The sequence below is a fragment of the Canis lupus genome, chromosome 10, assembly GCF_048164855.1.
Source record: "Canis lupus baileyi chromosome 10, mCanLup2.hap1, whole genome shotgun sequence".
NCBI classification, from domain to species: Eukaryota; Metazoa; Chordata; class Mammalia; order Carnivora; family Canidae; genus Canis; species Canis lupus.
The window spans coordinates 34,263,735-34,273,769 of NC_132847.1; positions in this window are offsets into that span (position 1 = coordinate 34,263,735).

Consider the following 10,035-nt stretch of genomic DNA (forward strand, 5'->3'; position numbering starts at 1 on the left):
TAATATTGTTTTCAAAGTCTCATTCAGATGTATAATGTGTTGCATTGCAAAATATTGGTGTAAAAGAACAGAATCAAATCACCTTTACTCTTATTAGCCCTAGCTCTATTATAAATGAAATTGAGGATTGCTTTTTTATGTATTAATAGTTCTCATGTTTTGAACCAATGAGAAAAACATTGAAGACCTGAAATTGTAATTTATTGTGTACAAATATTATTTCCAAAGAAGTGAACCTAAACCTCACACTCCATTTTATAAATATTCATATTATTCACCTAAAAAGTATATTCTAAATGTCTCAGCTCAAAAAATAGCCCTTGATCCATATTAAATCTAAGTGAACATATGACTTTTCTTAATTTCCTAAATTAAACCTCAAGCATTTTGTATTTGTTAGATAAGTTGTGCTCACAGTTTTTATTTTCATGAATATAAATTCCAACTTCAAAGACATCTTTTATCACAATAGATTTATGTCCTATTGCGAAGGAACAAAATAAGTCATTCTAAAATGTACTACTTTGATACGAGGATTGTTTGGAGATTAAAAATAATTAAGAACCAGCAGATTTAGGAAAAACTTTGTATCTCTCCTTCAACTGTCTAATAGAATTTAGATAGGAGGCCTGTACCAGGAAAAGAGCTATCACCAGAGATAAGTTTTTATATCAGAAAACCTTACCTGCAAGGCATAAGCAATTGTTAATAAAACATTTGCTCTTCTTTATGTGCTTTATCTTCTTCCCCTTTAAAGCTCCAGACCCCTACCACCGTCTCCTTAACTTAGGTTGATTTATAAGCCTCCATGGCCTGACTGCCTTGGAGTCTCATGTATTTGTGAGGTTCCTATAAGTATATAATTAATTTCTTTCCTGTTAATCTGTCCTATGTCAATGTATTTATTAGGCCACTTGAAGAACCTAGAAGGGAAGAAGGGAAAATTTTTCTTTTCTAATATTATTTTTCACTGATAGGTCTAGATTATTCTAATGGGTTAAGTATAGATGCATATCTAGATTACAAAAAAAGTGTGGACTTCATTGTAAAAAGTGGTATTAGAAGATGATATTTATTCCAGTTGTTAAAAACAAGACAAGGCCAGGGACGCCTGGGTGGCTCAGCAGTTGACCGCCTGCCTTTGGCCCAGGGCATGATCCTGGAGTCCCGGAATCAAGTCCCATATCAGGCTCTCTGCATGGAGCTTGCTTCTCCCTCTGCCTCTCTCTGTGTTTCTTATGAGTAAATAAATAAAATCTTAAAAAAGAAAAAAAAAAAAAAAAGACAAGGCCAAAATGGAATTGCTTATGCTACACCAAAACAAAACTAGTTTCCATTTTCCCAGAAATTATATCTTAAACCAGTTGTAGGGGGGGAAGAATTTTCTGATTCCTTCAAGGTCTCTATAACTGAACTAATAACTGACAATGAGACAGATTAACAAACAGAAGAAAACTAAATTTAATTTCCTATATATGAGAAATCCACACAGACATGAAACTCCAGGGACAATCAGAGAAAATGAGATTATATATATATTATCCTAAACTAAGGATAACGGGGTAGAAGTCTAGTACTTCAAAGGGACGGAATGCAATTCACAGGGCAATAAGATTTGTAAACATTTGGTAATTAGATGTTTGTCATACAGGTAGGTCACTCATAAAATTTATCTCTGGTAATGGCCCTTCATTTGGGAAGGATTCCCCAGTTTGGATTCTTCTATGTAGTTAAGTGAGGGACAGAAGTTTTTCTTGATCTCAAAGGCCTTGATTGCCTTTAGCTCAAAAAAGTCTCCATGCTAAAGTGGCACATTTTGGGGGGACCTAGCCCAAACTCCTTCACTGTCATATTGGATAGATGGAGATTTCTGTGATTTGTCCTGCATAATTGACCACCCCAACCTGCAGGTACTCAGGCAGGCTAAAGAATGTTGTGCGAGAGTCTTGTGATGCATGAGTGACCTCAGGAGCCTGGTTAATTGACATTATGGGGTCTCCAGGTCAGAATTGGCCCTTCCTGGTCTGGAGGCTAAGAGCTATAAATTGTGCCTTGCATCTCCTCTGGATCCAGGCTGGGATGCCATCCTAGAATGGAATCTGGGAGGGGAGGCAAGCACACATGGCCCAGGCTTCTTGAAGATGTAAAGACATGATAACACAGAAATATAGCTTGCTCCAAACTGCGTATTGGCAAACAAACATTTAACTTCAGACCCCATTATTTGTCCCATTAATATGGCCCTTATGGAGAGAGTCAGTTGGAAGTCTCATTTGAGGGGAGGACACTCCACCCAAGCCTCTCAATTGAGACTCCAGCCTGGTTGTCTCCACAGGGCTTCCCCAGCTAATGAGGCTGGATGTTGTAAGTACTCAATTTGATGTAACTTGTTTTATGCTCCTATACTGCTTACTATTGCCTTCATCTATGAGTATATTTCCCTTTTCTTCTTTCTGTTTTTATTAGATTTTTATAATATTAATAAAGTGTTTTCTCCCCTTCAAAACTGAGAGTATGGCTGCTGTGAACTGTTCTTCAGAACAAGTCAATCAGATATCATCTGATCAGCACATATGTAATCTCCCTGATAAACTCCTACCATCCCCTAAAGGAAAGTGACTTTGCCATAACCAATCTGCTTTTTTGCCTTGCACAACTTCCTTGTTCCTGTTCCCTTCTGCTAATAAAAGTCTTTCATTTTGTACAGCTCTCTGGAGCTTATTTTCTGTCTGCTACATTGGATGCTGCCCAATTCACAAATCATTGAATAAAGCCAATATGATCTTTAAAATTTGTTCAATTGAATTTTGTTGTGGTGGGTTTTTTTACACTTAATATTGTTTTGTAGAAGTTCTCTTTATATTATTGAAAATTTGGTTTTTTATATATTATTTCATTTTTCATCCAGAGAATATTATGTATATACTGTGGATAAAGAACAGGGACTAATTTATATTGACATCTTTAAAAAACAGATGTTCTGCAGTAGATAAAGGGTAGAGATACAGGTTCAATAAGCTCAAGTAACAACCCTAAAATACTGAATTTGATTTGGAAGTATTATTTTATTTAAAGATTGGAATTTTTTTTTTTAAGATTTTATTTATTTATTCATGAGAGAGACACACACAGAGAGAGAGGCAGAGACACAGGCTCCATGCAGGGAGCCCAACGCGGGACTCAATCCCAGGTCTCCAGGATCAGGTCCTGGACTGAAGGCAGTGCTAAACCCTGAGCCACCAGGGCTGCCCTGATTTGGAAGTATTAGTAAGAAGTCACAATGGCATTTTTATATTTGTTCTTGTTGTTCTTATCACTGTCACTTGAAAGTGCCAAGAAAGAAAATGGCCAACTTATGACCAAATTGTGGTCTCTAAAATTCAACTAAAGTAAACCACAGTTTCTGAGATGGGTGAGTGCAGATCTAGAACAAGAAATACACTAGATTAGCCTGGTATGTCTTGTATGTATGGTATGTCTGGTATGCCTGGTATGTCTTACATAATAAACACAGACTCACTGATATCATGTAAATGATCTTACAGCCAACTTGAAGACTCTCTCTTTGGCTCAATAATAGAAAACTTTATCATCAAGAAGAAATATAATTGCAATAGATTGAGATACATCACATTTATTTAAATCCACAGATCATAATGGCATTTAAAAATAGCAACAATCATTGATGAACATCATAAAATTCTAAAGTGCCCAGTTATTATTTTGAAAGTAAGAATCAAGAATTTATTTCACCTTTCTTTCAAACTACGTTTCTGGATAACTAAATAATTAAGAAAGGCATTTCTCCTTATTCAAACATTCCAGTCTTAATGAAAAGAAAGGACAGAATTAGAATATCACCATTTGTAACCACAAATGAAGTTATGGATCTAGGCAATGATCACTAAAAGGAAGCTATTAGGCAAGAGGCCTCGTAATGGAAAAATACAATAGCAACTAACTATGTCATATTCTTGCTGAAAATCAATATTAAATTGATCACACTTCTAGACCTGAGCATCAGTTTACAGAAAAATATATGAGACAGAGGAAGATATCAAATGCCATCTCTACAGCCAATAGAATCCAGATTATGGGATACTGAATAGACAAAAAAACCTGATATTTTTAACAGATATATTGTAAGTAAAACATAAAAGAGAGTCGTTTCTTTGTTTGTTTTTAAAGATTTTATTTATTTATTCACGAGAGACAGAGAGAGAGAGAGGCAGAGACACAGGCAGAGGAAGAAGCAGGCTCCATGCAGGAAGCCGGATGTGGAACTCAGTCCTGGGTCTCCAGGATGACTCCCTGGGCCAAAGACAGGTGCCAAACCGCTGAGCCACCCAGGGATCCCCAAGAGTCCTTTCTTTGATATTCACTTTCCAAAACTGTAGCCACTTGCCATATGTGGCTATTTAAATTTAAATCAATAAAAATCAGGTTAAAAATTCAGTTCATCTAGTATATTTCAAGAGAGCAATAGCCATACATGGAGACCATACATACAAATGATTTCCATGTTCATAGCAAGTTCTATTTAACACCAATGCTACAAACTCAAAGAAAATTCAGAGCTTTATCAACCTAATATAATGTGTGGATTTTATTTGGATCATGTTACAACAAACAAAATATACACATACATTTATGAGACAAGCAAGAAAATTTTAACAATGACTTGATATTTGGTTATATAAAGGAATTATTTTTAATGCTTTGGAATGTTCCATGGTGTATTTTAAAAGCAGTTCTTATTTTTTTTAGAAATAAATACATATATATTTACATATAAAATAACTCTGTGTGAGTTTGCCTTAAAATTAATACAATAAGAAAAAACTAAATGGGGGTATATATGAAACCTGTTTGCCTATATGCTGGTAATTATGAAAACTATTGTGCAATGAAGGCTACTTACAATATTATTTCTTCTTTTACATTGGTTTTAATTGTCCATAATAAAAGGTTATTGAAAATACTGTTAGAGTAAAATTATTAAGTAGATTATAAATATGCATTCAGTGAGAAAATGTAATAATTTATGACTATAAAAGTGAAGTTTTTAAATCATGATAGTGAATATCAAATCACAAGTTATTTAAATACTCTGGATATAGCTATAAGAATGTTAAACAGTTTTTACAATAGGCTATTAGAAACAATATACCAGAAGTAACAATATTTAAAATTGCTAAAACTTGTTAATCACTTTATTACCTATTAAAATTTTAAAATATTACTTTTTCAGTTTTATTGAGGTATAATTGACAAACTGTACATATTTCTTTTAAGATTTTATTTATTTATTTATTTATTTATTTATTTATTTATTTATTTATTTATAAGAGATACGGAAAGAGGCAGAGACAGGCAGAGGGGAAGCAGGCTCCATGCAGGGAGCCCGATGTGGGACTCGATTCTGCAACTCCAGGATCATGCCCTGGGCCGAAGGCAGACGCTCAACCACTGAGCCACCCAGGCATCCCAAAACTTCATATTTAAAGTGAATGTGCATGGGCAGCCCGGGTGGCTCAGCAGTTTAGCGCCGCCTTCAGCCCAGGGTGTGTGGTCCTGGAGACCCAGGATCAAGTCCCACGTCGGGCTCCCTGCATGGAGCCTGCTTCTCCCTCTGCCTGTGTCTCTGCCTCTCTCTCTTTCTCTCTCTGTGTCTCTCATGAATAAATAAACAAATCTTAAAAAAAAAAATAAAGTGCATGTGTGGTGATTTGATAGATACATACATTGTGAAATAGTTCCCCACAATTAAGTTAATTAATAAATCAATCATCTCACTATAGTTAATAACACTGTAGTGTATACTTGATATTTTCTGAAAGTAAATGTTTAGCATTTCTTCACAAAAAAATTGTTAAATACAGGCTTTTAAATTTAGATAAGAGTAACGTAAGCAAAAGTTTGAAGACTATTGTTTAAGCACTCGAGTGCATAAAAATCATTGTTAAAAATGCAGATATGCTGGGACACCCGGGTGGCTCAGCAGCTGAGCATATACATTTGGCTCAGGGCATGATCCCAGAGTTCTGGGTTGGAGTCCTGCATCGGGCTCCCTGTGAGAAGCCTGCTTCTCCCTCTGCCAATGTCTCTGCCTCCTGTGTCTCCCATGAATAAATAAATAAAATCTTTTTTAAAAAATGCAGATTTGCCATTCTGCTACCAGGAATTCTAATTCAATAAGTTTGTTCTTGGAGTTTAGAAATCTATCTTTTTTAGAAGCTTCTAACTAACTTTGAAAGTTCATTTATTTTCATAAAACTTTGAGAAATGTTGCTTCTCTAAGCATCTGGATTGACCTCTCTAACTACCTCTTGCAACAAATAGGAGCTGAAGGTAGAAAGCCACTCAACTTAGCAGGTGTTCCAGCCTAGATCTTCAACAGCCACAGACCAATCCTCAGAGACCTAAAAATCTATATTGGGTTGCCAAAGATATTATTTTCTCCCAACTTTACCTTAATCCACTTACTGTACATAAGTTGCTCCTAAAATTTTAGGATGAGGCTGATAACTGCTCTATTTGTGGTCTCTCTGACAGATTTCTTTCTAAATGCTTAGTATTTAGAGAGGCTTAACATATATCAATCCAAATATTATAGAAATATAGATCACTTTAATTATTTCAATCTGTCAATTAGGTTTAATTCCCTATAAATCTCTATAATGTGCCAAAATGCAAATAACCAATCAACTATTTCTACATTAACATAGTATCTGGAAAATACTACATTTTTCTTATTTTGGTTTGGCTGATAAGTAAATAAAAAGGAAAAATGCAACTGGATTCATAGCTAACAAGTTGTATTTTATGTAATACAAAATACAAGTATTTGAACTTAATTAGAAAGTTTTACTTTACTATTTTCATGAAACTCTTAAATGTTTCAATAATTCGAATGTGACTGTGATCTAATTACCCATCTTCTCATTCTTCTAAATGACGATGTCAGATTTAAAAAGGATGATGGTAATCATCGTTAATCTTTGCTAAGTCACCTACTTATTGATTGAAAAATCAAAAGAAGATGTTACTGTCTCATGGTGTATTGACTTGAAGAGGAGAGGTCAGATCAGAGGAGAGAGGGATGTACTAGTGAGAAGCAAGATAATCTGGAAAATAAAGGGTCATTTTTAGATTCTAATGGAGCAGTTTCTATATTTGTAGAAATGAGACAAAAGGTAGATACCTACCTACCATGAAGAAAGAATCATGCTTTTGCTTTCAAAAAAAGCCTTACTGATTTTATAGATAGGATATATATCACTTCCATTTCCAGCTGCCCACATCTTGGTTTTAATAACTTCTTTGCTGGTCTTCCTGCCATTTTTTCTTGTCATATTCATCCTCTGTATCAAGAATTAAGTAATCTGTGGTGCCTGGGTGGCTCAGTGGTTGAGCATCTGCCTTTGGCTCAGGGCATGATCTCGAGATCAGGATCGAGTCCCACATTGGGCTCTCTGTGAGGAGCTTGCTTCTCCCTCTGCCTATGTCCCTGCCTCTCTCTCTGTGTCTCTCATGAGTAATAAATAAAATCTTAAAAAAAAAAAAAAAAAAAGAAAGTGATCTTTTGAAAAGGTATTTCTTTTTTTAACATCATCATAATAAAAATATCTAGCACATTCCCAATTAGCTATTAATTAAAACCCCAACTGCTTGCATTAACAAGCAAGATCCCTTTTGGATCGTTCCTAATCAGTTCATTAGCACTCCTCTGCATCAGTTTGCAACCAAAGCTTTTTGCTTTAGCCATACTGGTATATAGGCTTTTCAAACTTCACATGGTTTATTGGAATTATATGTCTTTTTAACATTAGTGACCAAGAATGCAGTTCAGTGTAATATCTTCTTAAGTGCTCTTTCAGAAGTCACACCATCGTGGAAAGACTTATCTCTTTGATGATCCCTTAAGCTTCTTTGTTTTACCACTTATATAACATTTGTCACATAGTATCTTTTCCTGAAGCTTTTTGTGTGTGAATGCCCTGACACATCTTTCTTGTATGTTTGGGAAGAATGTTGACAGTAATCTTGTCCTCAAAGGAAAATTAATAATTTGGCAGATGAATAAGACATATGGAAACTCAAGAAGGGATGCAGAGGCATAAATGCCAAGAAATGTACATGCAACCATGTATAGGGCTTTTTGTTTTCATCAGGCAACTGGCAGTAAAAGAAGAACCTTAGATATCATATTTGAGCTTTTTAGTATCCTCAATTATAAAATGAGGACAGTAATATTGTTGATATTAAATGTGAGATTATAATATAAAGAACAGAGAATAGTTACTAATATGTAGCAAGTGCCCATTAGTTTCCTTTGTTTTCCTCTATCATCTTCCCTGTTTCTTTAACTGGATCAATTTGCATGATTCAGTAGTGCTAAGAGTTAAGATAATTCCAGAGGGTTCTTTTTTTTTTTTTTTTCTCAAAGTAGAAAAATAACTATATTGAAATTAGGCAAAACCTGCATTCTGGTCTTCTTTTAGCTACAATTTTTATCTGATGCAAGTTAGTTCACTTCTCTGTCACCCATTTTCTTCAACTCTAAAGTAAGAATATTAGATTAAATACATTTAAAACTTCCAGCTGTGGCATTCTCACAGGTATTTTCCATAAGCAAAATTATTCCATCATGAAACATATGTGACCTCTTGAATGCCAAAGTCATTTTCACAGTTTTAACATGCTTCTGGGTTCAGTACATTTTATTCTAAACTGCAGATAGATAGAAGACAATGGTAAGAAGTCCTTGGCACAGGTATGATCAGATTTTTTGTGAAGCCAGGAAAACTCAAACTGAAAGACCTCTCATTTTATGGATTGTAACCAAGTTCCTAGGAGTGTTTGATGCTTATGGAAATCAACAAGATATAGCACACACTAAAATCAGACATCTGAATACATTTACTTAGAACTATTGATTAGAAAGAAAAAAGAACTATTGATTAGTTCTATGGAGTTTACAGACAGGTCTTGGGTATAATTGAAATGTTTAAGAATTTCTGTACAAAATGACTTTAAATTTAAAATTAATATGGCTAATGGGTTGTATCTTTTCCTCTTATTCTCTGATTGTGTACTCCAGAGAAAACAGAGATATGATAACCCTTGAAATGATATATTGTTTTCTCTCCTAGAATATTGGTAAAGATAAAATGTTTACATTTATTTTAGAGAACACTTTCTCTACTTTGACCTATTTATACTCTTTTCACACCTATGATCTGTTAATTCATCTGTATGCTACACTTAGACAAGATAATTTTAGCTTTGTTGATTATAGATGTATAAGGAGGAAATGGGCATCTTGATTATTTGAGAAATAGATTTTTAAAAGAATGTGTCTCAAGGGTCCAATGGGCACATTTTCCTCATAAACAAATAGGTTCCAGGAATATTTGCTAACAAATTTATATCTTTATTTGGCCTGTTTGCTTAATATAGTTGTCATAATATAACCGAATGAACAACAGTTACTTCTGCAATAATGGTAACTAGATATATATAATAAGCAAACAATAAATTCTTAAATGCCAGAAATTAATCAAAATGGGTGAATATGAATTTTAGTCCAAAATAAATGTGTAACTATGGAATGATATTATGGTTGTCTTAAAATATCAGTTTTATTTTTTTAACTTTTTTTTTAAGATTTTATTTATTTATTCATTAGAGACATAAAGCGAGAATGGCAGAGACACAGGCAGAGGGAGAAGCTGGATCCATGCAGGGAGCCCAATGCAGGACTTGATCCTGGGACTCCAGGATCCCACCCTATGCCAAAGGCATATGCTCAACCGCTGAGCCACCCAGGTGTCCCAATATCACTGTATTAAAAAAAATAATTGTTTTAATTACAAAAGGAAAAATTCATCTCTGAAGTTATTGATAGATTCTGTTCTCTTTTATTCCAAAGTCTAGAATTAGGGAAAGAACAGTTTAGTGATATAAAAATGTAATGGAAAATATTATCTGGATAATATGAAAAGGTTTGCCAAATCATGCATGAACTCAACA